The sequence below is a fragment of the Rattus norvegicus genome, chromosome 15 (genome assembly GCF_036323735.1).
Source record: "Rattus norvegicus strain BN/NHsdMcwi chromosome 15, GRCr8, whole genome shotgun sequence".
Lineage (NCBI taxonomy): Eukaryota > Metazoa > Chordata > Mammalia > Rodentia > Muridae > Rattus > Rattus norvegicus.
Genome location: NC_086033.1, coordinates 3060026 through 3083975, shown reverse-complemented (window position 1 = coordinate 3083975; position 23950 = coordinate 3060026). Strand labels below are relative to the sequence as shown.

The 23950-nt window shown below is 40.9% G+C and overlaps 1 protein-coding gene and 1 long non-coding RNA gene across 3 annotated transcripts in view; one reads left to right on the top strand and one right to left on the bottom strand.

The window, feature by feature from the left end:
• Positions 1 to 23950, top strand: part of Adk (adenosine kinase) — a 383203-nt gene that overhangs the window by 211770 nt on the left and 147483 nt on the right. The gene's annotated exons all lie outside the window — the stretch shown is intronic.
• LOC120097065 (uncharacterized) lies at positions 1171 to 22156 on the bottom strand. Its single transcript, XR_005494246.2, has 3 exons — positions 14976 to 22156; positions 9179 to 9317; positions 1171 to 8651 (listed from the first exon to the last, which is right to left on the bottom strand). It is a non-coding gene; the product is annotated as an uncharacterized LOC120097065 (long non-coding RNA).

The following is a 23950-nucleotide window of genomic DNA, read 5'->3' as shown; positions in this document are numbered from 1 at the left end:
AAATTAAACAAGCAGGGCTGTAAACTTACATATTTTCAAAACCAGCTTTTAATATGGGTTCTTAAATGTTTCAGCCTCCCTTCCAGCCCACCACCCACCAGAGGTAGTAGGACAGAAAGGTTATTAGGATCCAGGGAAAGTGAACCTGTGCAGAAATTGTTCTTTGGAGCAAATCCCATCTGCGTTGTCAAGGAATCAGTTCAGCTCACAGGATTCAGCAGTGGCAGTTTGATCCAGTTCAGCGGTGTCGGGATAGCAAGCACAAATCAGCAGTGTTGGTAGAACCTAGTAGAATCTAGCAGGCCTCATGGGAATCGCCAGGAGTCTGCAAGAGCAACCAAGACGATCATGGATGCCAAAAGCTCTCTGCCATGCCTCTCTCGTGTCCTCCATGGGGTCAGCCTCTCCTAGCAAAACTCCACACAAGCCTGCATCAGCTGACATCACACTGCTAGTCGGCCTAAATGTGTGTGGAAGCAGCAAGAAACTGCCAGAACAGTACGTTTCCACTTCACAGAGCATCCAGTGATGCCTGTTGTCATCTAAAGGAAACAGCAGAATGCAAAGCCATCCGAAGATGGGAGGACATATTTATGAAATGATAAGTAGTGAAATATCCAAATTTGTAATGAATTCAGTACAACTCATAAGCAATTTAAGCGGGGCCGAAGCCTAAGTAGATATTTTTCTGAGGAAGATGTATAGCTGGCCAAGAATATGCAATCAATTGCACGCACACATATATTGTATATTCATATACATCTTAGCATGTACGAATGTGGTACGAATGCATAACTGGTATAGTTACCATGGTGAACTGAGTGCTACCAGTCAGAAGACATGCAAATCACAAGCACACGAAGTCTGGCTTCTGCTTGTAAAGGCAGTTACTATTAAAACGTCGAGGCCGAGGAAGTGCTTGAGAGTGAGGTGAGAGCAGGTCCCTGGATCCCGCTGGCCAGCCAGGTTAGCCACATTAGTGCACTCCAGATCCAGTGAGAGACCCTGACCCTCAACGTCTGTGAAGCGTCAACTCTGCAAAGAAAGCTACAGTCCCCTGAGGAGGGCTAGAGGAGAGAGATGCCCCCTCAGGAAATGTCAAATGGTCCACCCTGAAAACATACATACAAGTAACATTAGTTGGACTCAACAAATAATACTTGGGAATGTGCGAATGTACAGGTACACGTATGCATGCAACACAACTGGTGGGAAAAGACCCCAAGCTGAACATGACTGCGGAGGGGAGATGAAAGAGAGACATGTAATTAAAATACAGTACCAAAAGTGAAACAAAATTATATGGCCCATTCATTATATGTGATTGCATAGAATATGTTGTAGTAAGTGTATTAAAATTGTGCTTTTGGAATTTATTATAGCATGTTATATTTTAATTATATTAATATGATATGTTGTGGCACAGTGAAAATAAAAGGTTACTAATAGAAAAAGTAATAAAAATTCAGGTGGGGAACAACTGAGACTGACAGTGGACATCGAGCTATGCCATATACACACCCACCACAAACATTCATGTACACCTCACATGAACATGTATTCACACACACAAATGGAAAGTCAGAGAGAAGGCATACCTGTGTACTGTGCATTTGTAAGAATATAGCTTGGGATCGTTACCATGGTACACCGGAAGTTTCTCAAAAACAGATGATCCAGCGATTCTGTGTCTGAATTTGCTTGGGATTAAGATGATGTCAGTGTATCTGAGGAAGAGGCGCATTCGTTTCGCTCCAGCATCGTCCGTAGTAGACACGTTTGCAAGAATAACATAAGTCCATATCAACAAACGAACAGAGAAAAGATCTGCTGTACGGCGCGTGCACACAGTGCAGTGCTCTTTAACATTTTAGAATGAGCAACACCGTGCTAGCCAGGCATGGTGGCACCTGCTTGTTTGGAATCCCAGGACTCAGGATAAGAGGATCACAAGCCTGGAGGCAACTGTTCTTTAGTAGCTACCTGACACCATATGTAAAAATTAAAGAAAAAGACAAGGAAGAGGAAATCCTGCCTCTCGCAGTAACTCTTGACCAGATAGGCTAGGCACAGAAAGGTGGATGCCATACCGTACCCTAGGCACAGGTACTGATGAGCAGAGGAAACCTGGGAAGAAGAGACGATGCTGGTCTGAAGGGGCCAACCCTCCATTATGTGATGAGTAAGTCTACTATGGTCTAACGTAAGCCATAGTGATTATCTTTAAAATCACACATTGTAGACTTGAAATCTGCTGAGAAACTCAACTCTCCTTACTCTACAAACAGCTTGTGAGCCCACGGCTGTGTTAATTATTTGGGTTTCGTTAGTCATTCCACACGGTACATATATCAAGAAGCTTCATCTCGTGCTTGGAATGTGTATAATTTCTGTCTATCCTTTAAAACAAAACGTGAAAAATAAACACATAGTTAGAATATATAATTAATTAAATGCTAAATATTTAAAATTTAAAAATAATTTTTAAAAAATTAGAAACATAAAAATAATTAAATAGTGAAATATAGAAAAAGAAAAAGAAAACTATATCCACACTGGAATATAGTTTAGTATTTAAAAGGGTAACAGTAAGTTCACACCTGCTTTGACACGTACAATTCTCGAAACTATTTTGCCAAGGGAAAGAAGCCATTGATAGGGAGCATATATTGATGGTGACAATATATGAGTCATGAGGAGAGCCCAGGGTAGGTCAATCGATAATGATAGGATGTACATTTGGTGACTGTCTTAGGCTAGAAGCTTTGTAAGGAATGTGGTTAGAGAGTCTTCATTGATAAACGACTTCTCCAGGGACGATGCCTCCATGTCTCTGATAGCATACAGAAATTGTCTGAACATGGGAGGCAGAAGCAAGCTGTTTGCTTGAGTTCCTGGAAAGCCAGAGTTGCGCAATGAGACCCTGTCTGAAATGTTCTTAATTAAATTGTATTTTATAATATACAGTTGTACATCTCACCTTGTTGAATATGAGAACCGGATAGTGTTGACGGGACTCTTTTTTCCTACCCCTTATGTGCTTTGGCAAACACTTCTCTACGGAGCTTTATCCCTAATCCAAAAGGCATTTGGTTTTCTTTTAATTATGTGTTCATCTTTCATTTCTACCTGGCCTGGCTGTCAAACCCAGAGAGTTATTTGTGCTGGGCAAGCACTGTGTGAGCAAGCTAGGCCCCTTGCCCTTCAGAACTCTCGCATTACTTAGAACTGTTGGTACATCTAAGAACAAAGCATGCAAAGAGATTAATATTTGGGTGCATATTTATTTATAGTTTTAAAGCAGCCGATGTGAGGAGTTGTAACACACTAAAGAAGTATATCATATAAAAATGGCACAACTGATATTTTATTTCTTCTCTTTTATTAATTTTTTTCATTGCCAGCTTGTTCCAAGGACCTCCCCCTCCCCCACCCTGTAGACACACCCCTTCCAAGGCTTGGAAGTACAGGCAGGCCCCGAACTATTTATATTGCTCTGGGTATCCAGACCCTGGTATGCACGTGTGTTTGGCGTGTGCTATACCCGCTGAGCCATCTCCTCAGCTTTTTTCGTTTTTTCTATTTTCATCTAACACTGTGTTAGAATTGGCTTTCTCACCAAATTGCAGACCCTGTTGGATAAACACATTATACTATTTGCAGTGAAACTTTCATGCCGATAAGCCAGTGAGGAAGAATCAATACCAGAACTTTATAGGTCGCCAATTCTGTGACCTGCCTCTTCATTTCACAGCTATGCAGCTGACCTGCTTGTAAGATGATTAACTCTATGGGACTCCCTGAGCCTGGGCAACGTGTCCCTAAATGAACAAAATGCTCTGTCTAGTAGTAATTTAGTCATTTGGCTGAAAATGCATTTTGCCACAGAAATTAATTCCTTGTACAGATACTACTTAATTCCCCACGCTACTCCAGAAATGCTTCACACTTAATGAAGCTACGTGGGAGCAGTCATTAGGCAAAGGTTCAGTGCTGACAGTGAATGTGAAAGCGGCCGTCTCTCTTCCTAAGGGTCCTAGGGTTTGTGTTTTGAATGGGGCAACGCTGTCTGTTTTGTGATGAATCTGTGCTTTGAACTGTAGAGACTCCCATATCCCCTGTTTGGTCCTGTTCTCTTAACTAAGTTGAACTCTATTTGAGAGTAGATCTCTTTAAGTTGTTTCCTAGATTTTCTTTTGTAGGTGAAGTGTTTCTTGTTTCCTTGCGTATTTTGAAGTGTCCATTCAGAGAACTGAGAAGGGTATCTGCTCCTCGGTAGCACGGGTTGGGAGTGTGTTCTAAGGCCACCGCTCCTGCTTCTGGCTCTTTGCATTGACAAGATAAATACATAATTTATATTGTGGAAACGCGGGCCTGGCCTTTTAAAGAAGCTATTCCTTTTTATTCCAGTGATAAGGGACTTAAATTCTTCAGCATCCAGCAGCGAGTTCAGAGGTGATGATCATTAATATCTTGATCCATTGCTTTTCAGAACAGATAAGGCCTTTTTCCCGTAATGGTTCATTTGTCTGCTTGCTTTATTTCCCACCAGGAGTCACAAAATCCATTTCCTGTGACAATATAATAATTTTCTCAACATCTGATTACAGTGGCACACGCATGCGGATTAGAAAAGGAGAAGGAAGAGAGTAAGAATAAACACTGATGGAAACTGTTTTTATGGTCATAATGACTAACTTGGAAGAACAAATATAAGCACTGGATTACAAAGAGTTCTTCAATATTTCCCTAAAAAAAATCCTTACAGGGACTGCAGAAGTAGCTTGGGGAGTAGCAGTGTCTGTAACGCCAGCAGTGGGGAACAGGGAAGGGCAAGCCCCACCAGCTTGTTGGCCACAGGATAGCTCCAGTACAGGAAGAGACTCTGTGCTTAGTCAGTAAAGAGGTGAGCAAGAGGAGACACCATCATCCCGCCCAGACCTCTGCACACCCATGCACGCTCACATTTGCATACTCATGTTTGCAAAACATACAGCTACAGTGCGGCTACATAGACTGTTTACCTGTTTGCCTATACAGTTTAGCTCGGTTCTTTTCCTCTTCTAGATCAGAAATAACGTGGATGGGTATTACATGTATTCTCCACTAAACAAAAACAGAGCAAACAAAGTCCTAAAATCAGCTGTTCCTAACCTGATACATTTTTGAGGTTTTAGTAACTGATGTGTTGAGAACAATTTAAATGCCATTAGTATGTCTAAATCGAGAGCCAGAGCGCTGACTCACCAGGTAAGGCTGTGTTGCGAAAACTAGACTACCTGAGTTTGTTCTCCCAACCCTATGTGAAGGTGAAAAGACCTGACTCCCATAAATTGTCCTGTGACCTCCACATGTGCTCTGTGGCCCTCAACGCCCACAGAAATACACACACTAAATAAAAAATTAATTTTCTAATTTAAATATACATAAATTTGAATATCAATACCTGCGTTTCTTGTTTCTAAACGGATTCTCTAGTATAAGCTACAAAGCAGTTATTACATAATTTTTGTTTAATGAAATTAATTTGGAGGTGTCATAGCCATGATTCCTTGATGTGTTTATAGAGTGCCTCTGGATGAAGGAAGCGGCTGCATTGGAGAAGTGACTTGTTTGGTCTATAATGTCACGTTACAGTGTGTTTGCACATGGTGGAGGGAAGGGTGAATTGGTTCCTGAGAGCCTCCCAGTTATACAGCCAGTGCCATCTCTGTTCTACTCCGAGCCATTTAACCTCTCTTAACCTTGGTTTCCTTATTTAGAGGACATGCCTGTTGAGCCTTACCTAAATCATAAAGCGAGTGTCAGGAGTTGTTTACTGAGAATTCTAGGAAAGGCTAATGGAAACCGTCAAGTATAAATGAAAGAGTTAGAACTGCTCTCCTCCCTCAGGAATCCCCGTTCACACACTGAACCTCTCTCACGAATCTGCCTTTCCAAGGCGGGGCTCTTTAAATACAGGTACACAGATTAATCATTCTATAAGATTTTTTGATAAGGCTGATTTCAGTAGGGAATTAGATAATTGATTTCAATAGTGATTAGAAGTAAGTTTATAGCCTAAACATTTTTATTGCATTTAAGTAGTTAGGAAAAACAACTTTTTTTTTTTTAAGATTTATTTATTCGTAAGTACATTGTAGCTGTCTTCAGACCAGAAGAGGGCATCAGATCTCACTACAGATGGTTGTAAGCCACCATGTGGTTGCTGGGATTTGAACTCAGGACCTCTGGAAGAGCAGTCAGTGCTCTTAACCACTGAGCCATCTCTCCAGCCCGAAAAACAACTTTTTAATCAAAACCTAATACAGAAATTCTTAATAAATTCAGCCAGGTGAATGTGGAAATGAATGATGTGTACTTTGAAAGGTCTTCACTTTTTTATTACTGATTTAATACCAATTGTTTGTCTACTGCTCATTCAAACCGCTCACCCTTCTTTGCAGGAGAGGGAGAACCATCTTGCGGCTTTCCCGGGAGCCATTCCAGGCAGTCTCTCTTTTTATTTTTTTATTTTATTTATTTTTTTTTTTTTTTGGTTCTTTTTTTCGGAGCTGGGGACTGAACCCAGGGCCTTGCGCTTCCTAGGTAAGCGCTCTACCACTGAGCTAAATCCCCAGCCCCCAGTCTCTCTTTTTAAAATACTCGTTTTAAATTTCTAGGAGGGAGATATAAGGCACAGCTTCAAAACCTACGTGTAAGTCAATCCATTTTTCAAAGAGTACGTATCAAGCTTGCCAGTAGACCAAATTGTGGCATACTAAGGGCAGCTGCGTGTGGGGAAATGCCGGGGATGAGGGCGGTAAGTATGTAGGGGTCAGGAGGACTTTATATCCCATGACTTGGGATGTAAACTCTGTGTTCCAAACGGTTGGCCGCTCTCCTAGGAAGTAGTGAGATAGAAGGCTGTGTTTGAGAGTTCTTCCTCCTTTATGCAAATGAGTCCAGGTCCACAGTGAGGGATAATTGGTCGACAAATATCTCCAGCTAGTCTTTTGCTTCTTACTACATTTGCAGTTTGGAAATATATTGAAAGACACGTAAATTAGTGACTTTCTCACTTCCATTCACTCTGTGCAATTCAGTGTTTCTTGGTTATTTCATTTTGTTTTTATTCATTGTGTATTTTAGCTGTATTCTTCTGAGGCAGAAAGACTGGCCTCAACCCGGCTACCATTTGCCTCAGCCTCCCTGGGAACTAGATATAGCAAGGCATATGTAGTTTGTATTTATAGCATCATGTGTTCCTCACTGGAGTTCTTCCTTCCCACCCTCCCCAACCCCACCCTGTGCCAAACAACTCAAGTTTGCTCTAGCTTTACCCTCACTAATAATTCCTGCCAACGTCTGGCTGTAGCTCAGTAGTAAAGCACATAAATTTTGAGCCTGTTAAGTTGCTTGTACCAAAAATAATAATGATTTCTATACAGCATATATTGCTGAGTGTGTGACTCACTGATAGTCTGAGTTTAGCATGTGCAAAGCCCTATGTTCAATCCCCAGTAAAACACACACACACACACATATACACACATATACACACATACATACATACACACACATACATGATCATACACACACATGATACATGCTCTAAACATGCTGGGGTTTGTTTTGTGTTTGTTGGTATAGGATTTCTCTTTGTAACCTTGGCTATCCTGGAACTCACTCTGTAGCCCAGGCTGGCCTTGAACTCAGAACTCACCCTGCCTCTGCTTGGAGTAAAGGTGTGTGCCACCCCTGCCCACCCGTGCCGATTGTTACATTTGTAACTGTGCTGTTTGCCATACTTGAGTATCCCTTCATGACCTCATCCACCATAGGAGGGACAAAGCTACGATCATAAAGGAACGAAACCTCCTTCACAGACTTTCTTAGGTTCATTCATTAGGATTTGAATGAGTTACGTTTTGAGTAGAAACTATCGATAGATAAACATTGGGAAAGACTGGACAAAAAAAGGTTGGGGCTTTTAGTGAGAAGGGTAAATATCAGATCTGGGAGGGGTTTGCTAGGAAATGCCTGGGGAGGTAAGGCTAGTTGATAAAGTTGATAAAACTGGAAAAGTTCTCTTGCTGGTACTGAAAGTGAGGACCGTTCTCTTCTTTGCTGAGGCTCTGACGCAGTCTTGAGCCTTGAAGATGCTACCTATGTTCTAACACCAAGCACATCACTGACCCGAGAAGAAAATCCTTCCTTGTAAGTACAGAAGTTCCATTCTTTCAGAAGTTATGGGAAGTTTATGCCCTGCTTTTTGACAGAAGAAAAATGGGACGTTCTTCTGTTTGTTGTTCCTTCGTGCTCTTCAACTCAAGAGTAATCTTTTTTTTTTTAAAGAATTATTTATTTTATGTATATGAGTAGTACACTGTAGTTGTCTTCAGACACACCAGAAGAGGGCATCAGGTCTCATTACGGATGGTTGTGAGCCACCATGTGGTTGCTGGGAATTGAACTCAGGACCGCTGGAAGAGCAGTCAGTGCTCTTAACCACTGAGCCATCTCTCCAGCCCAAGTAATCTGATGTCAAACGGCTTGCTCTAGTTTCCATGGTTATGAGTTTCCCCTCGTAACCAGCGTGATAAACTGAGATGATTCTGATATTATGGTCGATATTCTATTGCTGTGCGTTTCCCACCTTAGATTCACCTCTGTAAAGTAGAAATCATGAGAGCACTTACTTCAAAAGACAATTAAATCAATAAAAAATATCCAATGGTTCTTAATTAAGTGATCCGGCACATAGTAAATGTTTAATGAATAATTTATGACCCTTAGAGAATAATTTATGCATCTTTAGGGAATCATTTCCCCTAAGAATGTATGTTATAGGGTAGAAAGATAGCCTAAGAAAGTGCTTGCCAAAGAAACATTAGAAGCTCAATCTGATCCTTGAAATACACACACACACACACACGCGCGCGCGCGCGTAGAAAGCCAGGCATGATAGTGGCAGGGAAGGCAGAGACAGGTGACTCTCTGGGATTCCTTTGCCAGACTAGCCTTAGGCTGGATGGGAAGGACCCCTTCATTTCAAGGAACTGACCTGAATCTCTATCCAGACTAGCTAAGCAGTCCAAGAACCATAGGTACCCAAAAGAGGTCAGGAGTGGAGCACTGGTGGCTTTCTCTTTGTCAAGGAACGAGTGCTTCCAGGTTACCCAGATTATTGGCTCACCAGACATCAGCTGACCAGGTGCAGTAGTTACGTCTGAAGGTCAGAGGCTGAAATGGCATCATCAGGGAGAACTGCGTGTGTCTCCGCTCAGGGTTTCCAGGCACTGCCTCCTTTGGAAAGAGTTCCGAGATGAGGCGATCTAAGGAGAAAGTTGTGTTGGAATGTGGAAGCAATGAGTGAATGTACACCTCTCCATCTAGAGAGTGACTTTCAGTTTTGCTTTTGGGTGGTCTTTGCTGTTTTGAGACAAAAATCTTGTGTATCCCAGGCTAACTTCAAGTCCCCTGTGAAGGTGAGGCCATGTTCCTTGTCTCACACCACTTGGGATGCTGAGGCAGAGTAAAAGTGACCTCCGAGACCAGCTGGAAGCAGAGTGCTCAGCTGTAGGTGACCAAACAAGGGTACAGTCAGGAATGCACCGTATGGCTTCTGAGCACCTCAGAACACACACAGTATGTTCTCACACAGCACCTCAAAGTGTCCGACAGTTGTTGAATAGTAATCAAACCTGAAATCTGTCCCTTCTATTCATTTGACACGGTCATACCTGCAGCCCAAAACTCCATGTCTAGTGCTCAGCACAGCCTGCTTTCCTCCGTGAGAGAAGGGCCTTGTGCCCTTCTTCCCCTGTAGGAAACCCTTCTGGAGTAAGAGTTTTGACCTTTTTGATGCTTCAGGGCTGTATAGTGTTACATTGATAAGATAGTTAATAGATATTGCTTGTCGTAATAATTTAAAGGAATACACAGGAAAAATCCATGCAATTCATCTTAACAGTCATGCGTGCTGGGAGGAGCAGCCGATGGATTTGAAGCGTGTTGTGTGATTGTATGTGCATGTGTGTGTGATATCTGTTAGATCAGTGCTGTCCACTGATAGAGAGATTGCTTTATTTTGTATTCTCTCACTAATTAAATGTTAGAAGTATATCAAAGGAATAGCAACTGAACTTCCTTTCCTGTTATTACACCTAAAATTTGTAAGAATCATGACTCTACTTTTCATCTTTTACAGCGTTAAATGAAATTTTACTTGCATTTCTGAAAAAAGTCAATTGATCTTTCTAATGGTTTTCTTCTTCAGTGTATCCTGAGGTGTCTCTGATTAAAGAGAGAGAGCAGAACACATCCCATCCAGGTAGCTCAAAGATGAGTGTCGTTGCTGTTCTCTAAAATACGATAAGAAGTTATATATGAAGCTTTCCTGAGGTGGCACCCAGCTTTGACATTCATTTTCATCTGATGACCTGATCCATTTTGGTCAACAAATCAGGAAGAGAGGTGGGCGGAGAGGCAACTATGTAGGCAGCCTACTGGAATGACTGACTACATAGGCATTTCATCCCATTTGTCAGAAATTAAAGTTTAGTAGTACTGGGCATAAATTAATACTCCTAAATTAGGTAGGGACAGAATTCATATAAATGGATGTGATTAATTCTTTGTAAAGAAGTAAATGGCAGAATAGTTAACTCAGTATCAAAAATTATAATTACAGTATGGCTTCTTCTTTTTTTTTTTTTTTTTTTTTTACATTTCTGATTTTCAAATTTTTAATTATTTGAGGGGGATACGCATGTGCCTTGGGACAATTCTGGAAGTCAGAAGACAGCTTGTAGAGTGTAATTCTCTGCACGCTATGGACCCCAGGAATGGAGCTCAGGTCATCATACTTAGATATAAGTACCTTTACCTAATGGCACCATCTTGCCCCTGCACCACCTCTTCCTTCCTTCCTTCCTTCCTTCCTTCCTTCCTTCCTTCCTTCCTTCCTTCCTTCTTTCCTCCCTCCCTCCCTCCCTTTCTCCTTCCCTCCCTTCCCTCCATTCATTTATTCATTTTGCTATGGACAGTTTAAAATTCAGGGGACTGGAAAGATAGCTCAAAGCTTAAGAGCCCTGGGTGGAGCTCTTGTAGAAGATGCAAGTTTGCTTCCCAGAATACATCAGGCCCACGTCTGCTTACTGTTGTTCCTGTCATTCGGGCTCCAGGGACAACAAGGCCTCTGTGACGCACTCACACAGACATACATACACACATATATGTGTGTAGAAAGAGAATTCAAAATTCTCTTTTTAAAATCTGTGTAGAAAGAGAATTCAAAAGAACAAGACCAATTACATTGACTAAACATTTCATTTCCAATATAGTTGCCCATATTGATCAATAGTATACATGTGATGTGTTAAAAACTTAAGAAAAAAATATAGTTTACCCTGAGAAAATAATAGTTTCAGTAAATTTGCAGTAAAAGAAATAGACTCCGTTAGCAAGAAACCAAGAATAATACATTTTAGATGAATGAGTTTTGACTTTTCAGGGTGACATCAGAATTTGTCCGAATTTGGATTCTGTCATTAAACACGAATGCCAGTGCTCACTCTTTCTGTAGATCTACTGGTTCTGTCGGCCGTGTCGGTGCTGGTCACTAGCTTTGCGTGCTGCGCTCACAGCCCTCAGGGATTTCCTGTTCACCACAGAACTTGGAAGTCAGTGGTTAATCCACACACAGGAGTATGAACGGAAGAAATGAAACTAGGTATTCAAGCTTATAAACAAATATAGAGACAATCTCTGAGATGTATGTCAGGAAACTCATAAATGAGGTACAGTAATAGTAACAAGAATGACTTTGTTTTCAGAAGCAATCTTGAGTAGGAAGCCATAGGTGAGTGCTTACAGATTCTGCTCCCAGGAATGCAGTGAGGTCAAGGAAACCCTGTGATTTGTTGTGACGTGCCTGACATCTGAGTTCAAGGGAACTGACGCCACAGAGCTGCCCTCTGCCCTCCACTTGTGCACTGTGGCACATCTGTCTATCTGATCCAATTACCGATACTCATAAATAAACAATATTCATAAAGCTGATTATACGTGAACTAAAGACAGACTCAGATTTGCTTCCTCCTGTCATAGACCATTAAGACTTTTGGCTTTAGTGTCACTTTAATCTATAAAATTATAAACTTATTATTGGTAGTAATTCTGAAAAAATCGAAATGTAAGGCTTTGGTTATAAAGGGAGGAATAATTTCTGGAACCTTCAGATCTTATAGTCACTTAGTAAGATGTTTTAAATTGTTCCTGTTTCCTAGTAATTTTGTGTTCTGCTTGATTGTGCAAAGCATCATTTAATATATAAGAATATGATAAAAGATTATTTCTTAAAGATCCAAGGAACACCTGTTCCATCCAAATATTTTATTGAAAATTTTTAACGGAAATCCAGCTACCAAATGCCTAATACGCTCACATTTATAACAAAAGTTGACACGTGAGAAAGAGTAAGCCCTCGCATCCATCTCCTGACACTGTCTGCAATTTCCTCAGTTTGGATTGATCAATGTTTGATCTACTTCCCATCATGCAAACATGCTACTTTGACTCTCCCTCTCTCCCTCCCTTTTGGATAGTTTACAACCCTGTGAGAATGGTGGGCTTTGTTTGTTCTCTTTGGCCTGAAGCCAGAGGTCTCCTATTAGTATAATGAAGTTCATTGATGTGAATTTGTTCATCTCCTGGGTAGCTTTTCACAAATTTAAGGCAATTAAATCTTTTATATGACATTTCACTCGGAGTTATTAGTAGTCGAGTGATTTTTGCTTTTATAAATTACTTCATCATTTTAGGGTTATTTCCTTCCCTGTTTTCCTGCTTCTTCTAGAAACCTTTAAAATTTTATTAAAAAAAAAAACAGTTGGACACAACTATTTCATTGGTCATTTATAACAATTTATAAACTTGTAATTCACCGGCTATTCATATTCTAATTACCACAATTTTAAAGAACTAATTAAGTTTTTGGTCTTATGCATTAAGAGTTGTTTGTCTTAAGCTTGTCTTCATCCCGATAGAAGCCCTGCTGAACTTGGGAAGCAATGACAATTTGGAGACTTGGATTTAAACAGTATTAATTTCTTTAAGTAAACCATTTAAAAATAGATTTTATTTTATGTCAGAGAACCGTAGTGATCTCAATATTTTCTCATAGCTAACACATGTTGTATTTGGGGGTCCTGTCACAGTGAATGGACCTTTCTCTAGCACATTAAAAAGAAAAATGTCTAGTAAAGGTCAGCCATGTCCTAAAAGCAATGCTTCCAAATTAATAAGATAAAAACCTTTACTGATCTTGTGTGTTTATTGGAAATCATTGATACCGTATATCTTATTTTACTGTGTTTTACCTGTATGTTTATAAGTACACCACATGCACACAGTGCTTCAAGAGGAACTGGGGTAACAGTAGGATAGTGAGCCTCCAAGAGGATGCTGGGAATTAAACCCGGGTCCTCTGAATGAGCAGTCAGTAAAACACACAGGGTCACTTCATAGATAAATATCATCTTTCTAAGGTGTTTCTGAAAAGTAGTAGGCAGGCATAATTTGCTCAGTTTAACTTAACAATAAATATACAAGCATACTCATGGAGGAAAAAAACAAAGAAACGAACCCAGCAGTATGACTGAAACTATGGAACTGACAAACTCTGAGAACAACTGAAACATTTAAGGAGGAACAATGAAATAGTATCGAGGCTGGAGAGATGGCTCTGCAGTTAGGAGTCAGAAGGTGCCAGGCAGGGCCCTCGTGGTCTGCCCTGTGATAAATGATAAGTGAGACTGTGCCTCAGAAACAAGCCGACAGAAAATAATAAACAGTCTCGTTGGAGTACTCCCTCTTCCCTTTCCCCCTGAACACACGGCAAGATGTGATATCCCCCCATGTTCTATTCCATGACAGAAAGTTTCATCCAGACAGTTGGGAAGTACAAGGGTAGACCAGACTGAACATCTCTTTTCATCACTCTGGGACTGAACCACTCCTTATGAGCCACCCTTTTCATTCCAAGACATCTGAGTTGAAGTGGACACAGTTTGGGAAATATTAGTACTTAAAATAAAACTCAGCTCTCTGCAGTGAGGAGACATTCTCAGTAAGCCTGGGCCTTCCCTCTGTGTTGTCTACCTGCCTTTGCTGTTGCATTGCCTCAGTGACTTGAAACAACCACCTCCTCACTCCTGCCATTGTACCACTAGGAATATTTCTGACATGATAAACCACTTTCTTAAACAGATGCCACTCTATTTTATTTTCAAATTTCAAATGAGAGAGGGACTCGGATTCACAGATTTCTCTCCCTCTCCTCTCCCTCCCCCTCCCCCTCTCCTTTCCCCTCCCCTTCTCCCTCTCACTCCCCCTCCCCCCCCTCTCTCCCTCTCCCCCCCCCTCTCTGGCTCCTCCTCTGCTCCAAAGGAAACCCTGCAAGGCCACCTGCCATGGGGCATGTTTCAGTCAGCATCTCCAGGTTTTCTGAACCTTTGTATGCCTTTGTTACCAGAAGGTCCTCTGGACAAGGACACACAGTAATCCACACAGAGACACACAGATCTCCCCTGTACGCATGTATGCTGGGTGGAACTTGTTTTATTTGTTGTACCTTAAAGTTTGCTATTCTCAATTTGTAAAATTTCATACATTGATAGATCATCCAGATTTGGGGCTTTACTTTTTTTCCTCTTCAGACATATAAATAGTACGGTTGGCTGTAAAACATTCTAGAACATGTAGAATACTTACAGTTGTTCAGATATTGGCTATTTTTAGAGTGCTGCTCGTGGGGAGATTTGATTGAGGACACTGAGTTCTGAAAATGTACTCATAGTTTTATGTTCAGGACAAATGGTTTAATGTCTCTGCCAGATTTTACCTTGCCTCTCACCGTGTACCATTTAGACATTGTGCAGAGACAAAGGAGAATTGTCCCTAACAAAAATATGGAATCTCAAAGCTCTTACTTCTGCTTTTCCGTTTTGATACTCTGAGGCAACAGGACGTGACGTGGACTTGTTAATAGAATGTTCCTTTCCATGAATTACAGACAGCTTGAGAAAATAGTTCAAGGAGAACCGTAAGGATCCGCCTGGTGATCTCCTTTTGACTGAGAATGTCTTTGTCAGAAATTATGTCATCACAATGGACTGTTAGCCAGGAAGTTCTGTCTAGCAGATGAATGGATGTGAAGTCCAGGGTTTCTAATAAAAGACACTATTGTAATGCTGAAATACTGTTGCCAAGGCTTGCCAATTTTCTGTCTTTAAATTTATAGGATAGTTTTGTGTTTAAGGCATACGAAAGAATAACTCCTTGGAGTAAAACAACTAGAAACTTGAGAAACCAGAAATAGAAAATGACATTTCCTTTCACAGTGCCATTTAAGTTCCCAGGTTCTCCAGGGTCAGCTGCTAGATACTTGTTCCTTTGTCTCAAAATAGTAGCTTTTTTTTTTTTTAATGAGGATATTTCTTTCTGTACCAGTTAGCATCTGTTTTTATCTACCTATAGATACTGCTTTAACATTCTTACCTTCCTGGTCATGAGGCTTCCGTTGCCCATGGATGAATGGTGAGAACAAAGGCTTTGATTATTCTTGTCAGTATTAATTACATTTCAGTTAATTCATTCACCGTGGCTCGAATGTGGGATATTTTAGCTATCTGACCTTTCCCCTTTGTGACACTAGTTCTGTTTTTATTTTCCATGAATAGCTTACATGTCTTCCTTTTACGATAGCTTTACACATAGTAGGTCTTCAGTGTAACGATTGTTCAGAATGTGTATGTTTTGTGGGCTAAGGCTATCTCTCCTGCTGTCCTATCTGCTTCCTGAAGTAGATCTCTTTTAATGGATACCAGACTATACAATTAATAGTGACCTCAGCGTGCATATGCAATATATAAAAACACTGAAAACTTCGAAAGTCCATTTTGCAACGCTACTCCCCAAATCTAACAAATAATAAAATATCTTATCTGTACCAGGGTTTTATTATACAATGACAGCTTTTTCATGTGCTGTATTATAGCCTGTTAACTAAAAATAAATGGGTATTTAAAAATGGAAAATGAAATTACACTGTTGCCTGAAATATCTTAACTCAGGTTTTATTACAGGTTACATATGGTATCTGTTAGAACTTTGAGCCTGTGTTGGTTGTTGAATTATTATGTGGATTAACTGTTGCATTTGAAAGTTCTTGACTTTGAAAGCGTATGTCTGTTTTAAATCTTACGCAGATTCCTTGCAGGTCTTGCGAACAGTCTAATCCCTTTCTTGTGCGTCCCTTTTTTGTTTGTTGTTTTGTTTTTTATTCCCGAGCACAAAGACCTCAGCAGCAGCAGCAGCAGCAGCAGATGCAGTGCACTGCTTTGGATAAATCCCTTAGCAGAGTGGTTTAATTACAAGAGCCCCTTAGCAGTTGACCTAGCGTACAGAATCCAGAAACAGTTAGTAATGTGGAGAAATTTAGAGATGGTACATAGACTTTCAGGAGAAAATGATTTTATCCCCATCCTCCTAGGAGAGCTAACACTGGCCTCGAGAGTGCTTCCTAACAACCTCTCTAAACTCCTGTGTATCGGTCTGTAGAGGAAGAGGGAAAGAAAGGAAAACACTTTAATCCATATCAGATTTTCTTATACAACTTACTACCGAAGTTTCTGGAAATGATTGAATTAGTAATTAACATCTCCTATTTGATCATTTTTTTAATCTAGATATTTTTGCATCAAAGTCTAACAGTCTGGTCACAGTGAACTTGCTCAAGTGGAGACTGAATGAGCCAGCCTGGGGCGATCACACCACCAGCCTCCACTCTGCAACTCACAGTTGCTTCTGTGCTGGGTGTACATTGCGTCAGCTGACTAGGATCCAACGTGACGTGTTCGGTTGGGCTGCGTAGCTCATCGCACACTGAGCTCCCCTGAGACAGGAATCTCTGTGAACGCAGAGAATAAGCTATAGGAAGGCCAGAAGACTCACCAAGTCAAATAGACACAGGAAAAAGGTGGCTCTTGGATATATTTACAATAAGACAGAAGTTTAACCTCTCTCTGAGTCGGGATTTGTGGATTTGCACAGATCTCAATATCCTCTTCCGGAACTCCGAAGTAATGTACCAAGCAGATTTAGTTAACGCAGAAAAGTGAAAGTCTTGAGAAATTTCTAAGCAACTATCTTATCATTGCTGTGTTTTGGTTTTGCTGTTTTAATACTGACTCTATCTGCCCTTGACCAGATTCACTAACCGCCTGTCAGTGCCGAGCGGCCTCTACTGCTGCTTCCTCTTTCCGGGTACTTGTTGAGGACCAAACACAGATCCGTGTGTGTGTTTGTTGGCAGGTATCCAGCTTGCTGTGTCTCCTTCATTACGGTTGGGCCAGACTCAGAGCTCTGTGTGGCTTAGTAAGGGTCTACAATTAATGTTAGAAAAGTAGATGGTGGATTAGCTTACTAATGCTTGTTGCTGTAGTGCCAGGAAGGACCATTACACAGGATTTGATCATATTTTCACTCACTGTGCTTGAAGTTAAATATTTCGTATGGGTAGCTCAGTTACTACATGTTGTAACTTCACTGGCTACTAAAAATATTCCCCTAACCAATACAAACAGAAACACCACCTTCAGGGTTTTTTTTTTTTCCCAGAAATATTGCCTTAAAAATACATGGTATACTAGAAAGTTACAGGAACTCTAGAGACAAATGAAGCATTAACACGGGGTTAAAATATGCTCAGGCCTAGAGAAAGAATGTTTCAGTTTTAGATAGAGGAATACATTACAAGAAGGTGGAGCCTAAACTGAGATTTCAAGGAGCAAGTCGGGTACATAGTAGGGAGAACCACTATCTAGGCATCAATAACTAGCACGTAGGCACCGTGCCAGGAGCTTGGGAACATGTTCCAAAGTAGCATGGAGGTCAACATGGCTACTGCCCAGTGAGCAGTGAGAAGGCGCAATTGTAATCAGAGACACAAGAGGTTAAGGGAAATGTTAAAGAATACTTTATAGTCTATAGAAAACACGAATGTGTGTGTGTGTGTGTGTGTGTGTGTGTGTGTGTGTGTGTGTGTTACACTCCCCATGACATTAAAAATCATTAAGAGAGGTATGGCACAGGTTGATGGTAGGGAATGGTCTTGGAGGTGACTGCCCAGGAAAGGGTCTGACGCCTGAGAGGAGGCAGTAGCTACAAGGAGAAGCAGCCGCTCACAACGTGCAGCAACCTGGCTGCTGGATCGGAAGTGCCTCGTGAGAGAAAAGAAGACAGTGAAGGATGAAACTTCCATTAACGTAGAAGGGGCAATGGGAATAATTGCTCTGGTTACATAAATTGTGGGAAGATTTGTTCTCACAGTCTAGTGTCCCATAGCTAGTATTTTTTCCCACTTTCCCCATAATGGATAAGATAGGTATCATTGACTAATTTAAAGATGTGTTTTTGTCCCAGACTTAGTTTAGATTTAAAATGAAGCCGCACTTGTAATAAATGAGTTGGTTTTAAGTTCACTCATTTTCTTCTTCATCTACTTAATAACGGATTATGGAGCACTCCAGCGGTAACAAGGTTCCTTTCTTAACTTTTTACGTAAACATCTATAATGTTTTCTGTCCCGCTAACATATTTGTGTCCCCCCCCCCCGGCCCTCCCACCCCCCACTTGGCAAGCCTGTTTGAAAGTGTGGTGTGACGCATTACGTCATGGGCATCCTGGAGCACATGCGTTCAATACAGTTCATAAATGGGAGCAGCTGGCTTCCTGTACCGTCCAGAGAAGGTATGCACGCAGCTGAGACCCTCAAACTTTAAAACTCTCGGGTTCCTCTTCTACCTCATATAAACACATGCTGTGGCTTCAATTAGTGCAAACGTGTAACAGACTGCCTTAATGGCTTAAAAATTTTTGTTTCAATTCTTAAACAGCCAAGTGCAGTTCATTTTCTTTCTCCCTGCCCACAGCTCCTAACTCCCCAGCACACCCCTTAGCGAAAGAACATGACACCTTTGGTCTCAGTTTTCTACTCGGATCTGAAAGGGCCCTGGCAGTGGGGGGAAAGTTAGCATCTCAGAGGAAAGCTGAATTCATACACAGGAACTGCAGGATTACTTTGGCGTTTTACTGGTCCCCTGTAACACCAGCAAGTCCCATAAATACCTAATGGAAAAACAGCAGAAAATGAGGTCTGCAGCAGCCTTTCCAGATGGGATTTATGTCGCTGAACATTTTCTTGAGGTTGAGTGTAAAGGTCAGAAGAAAGTGGGTAGATTAAAGTTGCTGATTTTTGCAAACTTAAGGCCACTTTCAAAGGTTTCTTTTTCTGTAGCATGAATGTTTCAAGATAAATGGCTTCGCTTCATTAGCTGAAATGTCATGTCTTCATCTAATATCTGTTACCTGGGACATTTGAAGATTTCATAGTATTTACATATAGTAAGTAAAATCCTTAATCCATCTTAACAGGTATATTCCTGAAATAATTAATCTTCCCAATAACATACACTCGATGAATGAATAAACATACATATCTGTATTGACACGATCTATGAATTTTAAATCACTCATTTTAGAATTCAGAGCTTATATAGAATGAAATAAAGCCAAAAATGTCTCTTTCACAAGCATAGCTTCTTGATTCAGCAGTGTAATTGTAGCCTTTCCCCCAATTATCTTGTCTGTTACACTTTAACACCAAAGGTGAGTAACCATAAAGAAAGAACAGTGGCATCCCGTGTCACTGAAACACAGTTCCTGAATGCTTTTACAGGCTTCTTTGCCTTCTGAACAATCTTTGAACACACTATAATTATCATGAGGCTTGTATGGAAGCTGTGAGTTACCAGACTGCTTGATAGTGGTGGGAAACAATAACTTTCATTTCTAAGCATCTACGTTGAATTGATAGTAACAGAGAGCCAAAAATGTATTCATCCAAATCTGTGTTACATGTATGTCATCAGAACATTTTTTCCTTACTTTGACTGCAGAGTACAGATTGGACCATGAATTTAATACTTAGAACACCCAAAATTCCATATTCACTGCTGTACAACATTTTCCCAGAAATTATACAGATGATTTTATAGTAAAGTGAGGATGTGTAGAATATTGTCCTTTTATGATGGTTAATAATTAACATTAAATCTATTCATTTTTCTCTCTAGTAAATGATGTTACAAGTAACTCATCTGTAATTCATGTTTTTATCCCTAAATTTTTCAGAAAAAAACCATGAATAAAATATTAATTTCCAATATTCTTTAGTACTTAAAATGATATTAAGCTGGGCGTGATGGAACACATCTTTAAACCAGCATTCAGGAGGAAGGGAGACAGATCTCCATGGGTTTAAGGCCAGCCTGCTCTGCAAAGCAAGTTCCAGGACAGTCAGGACTGGGACATAGAGGAACCCTGTCTTGAAAAACCAGTGTGTGTGTGTGTGTGTGTGTGTGTGTGTGTGTGTGTGTGTGTGTGTGGTGTGTTTAGTATATATTAAACATTAAATTACTGTTGACCTTTGAGTTGCATAGTCAAAATAAACATAAGATGTTAATATTCTATTGTAGTTGATACTTTAAGTCCATTTCTATTAATTCTGGCAACCATCATGTTTGTAAAAATCTGTAGGGTTCTGGGTATGTGGGTAGAAGATGGAGAACTTGCCTAACATCTAGGCTGTGGGTTCAGTCCCCAGCACATATATATACTCACCCACTCACATAAACAACATGTGTGCACACACAGTGAAGAGATCTGCTATCTCTTTAGTGTTAGCCTATGAGCACACCAGGTTATCCTGAATTTCACCTGTATTCCACAATTTCTCTCCACCCTCCTAATACTGGGACCCTTTAGCACAGTTCACATGCTGTGGTGACCACCAACCATAGAAGTGTTTTGTAATTTTGATACTGTTATGAATCATATTGTAAATACAAGATATAAGGCTATCTATAGGTGATCTCCCATAAGGGTCATGACTCCGGGTTGACAGCCCTGATATATCGGCAGTTTCCTCCTCTTGGTGTATTCTCTTTATTACACTGTTAAGTACAACTACACCCTTCCTTAAATGCCCTTTCCAATTCATTCCTGTTTCTAATCAAGGGTCTCTTGTGGGCAGTGATCCCGACTGGGAGAGGGGAAGTATTGTGGCTAGTACTGTTAGCAGGCTCATAGGGAGGGTCAGCGGTGAATGAGCCTAGGTCTCCTGGAGGGTCGTCCCCCTGCCTCCCCAGGAGAAGGTGTTCTTGACTCGTCCTGTTGCTCTTTTTACTTTTGTCTCAAGGTTTAGATTTGGGGGTTTGTTTTTTGAGATAGGCACACATTTTATAGCCCAGGGTGCCTCGGACTCACGGCCAGGTAGATTCCTGCTTTTGTTTTGGGTTGTTCTTTGTGCTTTTGTAATTTGAGTAAGGAGCCCCAAAGCTCCTTTATAGTTCTCACAAGTTTGTGACTTCCACACATCTATTAATTGTTACTGAAGTTATTTTTGGAATATTTAGGTAGCTATTGAAAAGTTTCTGTCTTTGTCCATTGGTCGGGAGTTACCACCCTTGGTTGTGATGTACCTTCAAGTGTATGTACGTATATACACATTTATACATGTGCATTTGTGAAGGCACACGTGCACATTGTCTATTGGTACATGCAAAGGCCAGATGTTGGCATCACAGATCTTCCTCAGCTGCTGTCCACGATGTTTCTTTAAGCTCACCAGTTTGGACAGACTAACTGGCTAGCATACACCACACCCACAACCTTGGGATGACACAGGCCAGCACTGCCACACCCACCTTCTTTACATGGATGCTGGGGGTTGAGGTCAGGTTCTTATGCAACAAGCACTTTGTGGGCTGAGTCACTTTTCTCGAGTAGGTTGGGTATTTTCTCTTTTGAGATAGGGCCTCATTTTACAGTCAGTCTAGGGTGGTCTGGAACGTACACTGTGGTACAGGCTGGCCTCGGCCTCACAGGGATCCTACTGCTTCAGCCTCTCGTGGTCCTGGTTATATGTATGAGGTGCCATGCCCAGCTTAGTAAAAGTGGTTTTGGGATGAACGCTTTTGTTATGTTTTCGTTACATGACTAACAGTTTTCCTCTTCTAAAAATGAAAGATAAGAGGCTGCAGAGACAGCACAGCAGTTACGAGCACAGCAGTTCTTCTAGACCTGAGTTCAGTTCCCAGTTCCCACATTGGACAGCTCACGGACATCTGTAACTTGAACTCTGTGAGATCCGACATCCTCTTTTCCCCGCCACAGGCATGTACATGGCATATACACAGAGACGTAAATAAATAGTAATAAGATTGTTGCTAATGTCTACTGTATCTCTGAAATTGTATGGCTGTGATTTTTAATATTTTAGTATGGAAAGATGTTACTAATACATAAAAATTTAATAAGATTGCAGAATAAACTCATGAGCCTATTACCTCTCTTAATATAGTACCAATGTTAATATCATAATCGCATATCATTTTAAAATTTAGACTAGGTATAACAGCATATACATATAATATATTTTTGTTTTGAAAAATAGTAAGGAATGTTTAATCAAATTACTCTCCTGGTCATTTAAAGTAGCAAATACAGTATGACGAATCTCTTGCAATTCAAAGGTATTTCAAATTATTCTGTATCTGTTTCAATATCTCCCTTGGGCCCCTCTCTCTCAGAGGAGAAGGGATGGGAAAGATTCTGTGGGGGAGCTGGGTGGGGGCAGTGTTTGGGATGTTAATTAATTAATTAATTAATTATCTCCCTCTTGCCTCCGTCACACACCTCCTTGTCTTTCATTCTATGAATTTGACTACTTTAGATAGCTCATGTGAGGAGAATTGAATTTATCTTTTAGGGTGTGGTTCATTTCACTTACTATGTACATTTCACTTACTATGTAACCAGGATTGTCTGTGTTGTAATGCACAAGGAGAGTCCTTCGGCTCCCCACTTTGAGGCATGGGGGATGGATCCACTGCTTTGCACACAGCTAGACAAGGACCCTGCCACTGCATCGTGTCCCCAGCCTGACTTTCAACTTGAGAAAGGTCTCACTAAGTTGCTGCCCTAGAAGTTACTCTGTAACCCGTGCCAGCCTTGGCATGTGGGCTCCTTGTGCTGCTTCCCCCAGAACAGCTGACTTACGGCCTGTACCCACAGGGCCCAGCTTCCTACTTCCGCTTATGAACATTGTTTCACTGTTTCTACACAGCACTCTTTCTTTACCCCTTCCTTGTTGGCTCAATGTTTAGGTTTCTGTCCCACATCTTGGGCGTTTTGAGTAATCTTGGCGGTGACTACCCACACGCAGGTAGCTCTGTAACTTCTTACTTTGTTTGAATATATGGAATTTTCCAGATCACATGGGAAAATGCATAAGCAAACCTTTAGTGCCCCCATCTCATTATTTGTTTGAGTGTTATTGTTCTTAGTAACTGGGCCATCTTGTTTTTGTATCAAGTATGCGGTTCTATTTCATGAGTCACCTCTTCCCTCTGTTGATCGTGCCCAGTGTTAAACCAAAGTTCGATACAATTCTTTCACCTTAGCTTCGCCTTCATCTACCTCTAGTTGCTTTCCACACTTTCAGTATACATTCATTCTGCTCCTGGGTTACAGTTTTATATATACATATATATACATACACATATATATATTTGGTTTTTAATTTTGTGCACACACTCCTGTGGAGATCAGGAAGAGAGTTTTTCATCTCCAGTAGCTGGAAACCATCAGCTAGTTGGGAACCAAACTCAGGTCTTCTGCAAGGGTAATGCCTGTGCTCAGAACCATCCCTTCAGCCCTTAGTTCATTCCTTTCAGTGCTATTATAAGTGCAGTTTGCCCCTTATTTCTCCTTTGTTTCTTTTTCCTGTTTTACACTGGTGTTTTAAAAAGTCTCACTTTTTGGTTCAGGCTGGCAAGTGGTT